Here is a 615-nt window from a genome sequence, read left to right as displayed (position 1 = left end):
TTATATATTGAGTTTAAAAAATAATAATATTAATATTATTTTTTATGATGATAAATATATAATTAGTTGAGTTTAAAAGTTCAAATTTTGACTTAATGAATGTATTATAGTGTAGATCCAATTTAATAATTTAATGGCATAAATATAGCCATTATTAATTTATTATAGTGCTATCAGTGCATATCAGTTTTGGTATAGATTAATAACTTGGACTAAGCTTCTAACCCACCAAACAAACCTCATGAAAGTAATTCATTGTTGATATGTGGGGCAGCTGCACCATTTCGGATATAGATGACAAAAATCAAGAGTGTACCAACGTTTTTATTAAATAGGATGAAGGAAAAAGATTCAATTTTTAAAGCCAAAGAAAAGATTAATGGTGCCAATTTGGTTAGTATAACCAAAAATAAGGTACTACTTATAAAAAGTAAAAAACGGAATAGCAAGAACATTATTTCTGTATATTATTTTTGTATCATGATCTTCTACTACTGTATATTATTTTTGTATCATTTTACACCACCTTTATTATTTCTGTTGCTGCACTCATTTTCTGAAGGATAATGCTACCACGTTTTCAGTTCTTGAAGTTCAACAGGCAGAGTTAGATGA

This window comes from Arachis ipaensis, chromosome B07 (assembly GCF_000816755.2).
Source record: "Arachis ipaensis cultivar K30076 chromosome B07, Araip1.1, whole genome shotgun sequence".
In the NCBI taxonomy this organism is placed as follows: domain Eukaryota; kingdom Viridiplantae; phylum Streptophyta; class Magnoliopsida; order Fabales; family Fabaceae; genus Arachis; species Arachis ipaensis.
Note: the sequence above shows the minus strand (reverse complement) of the source record.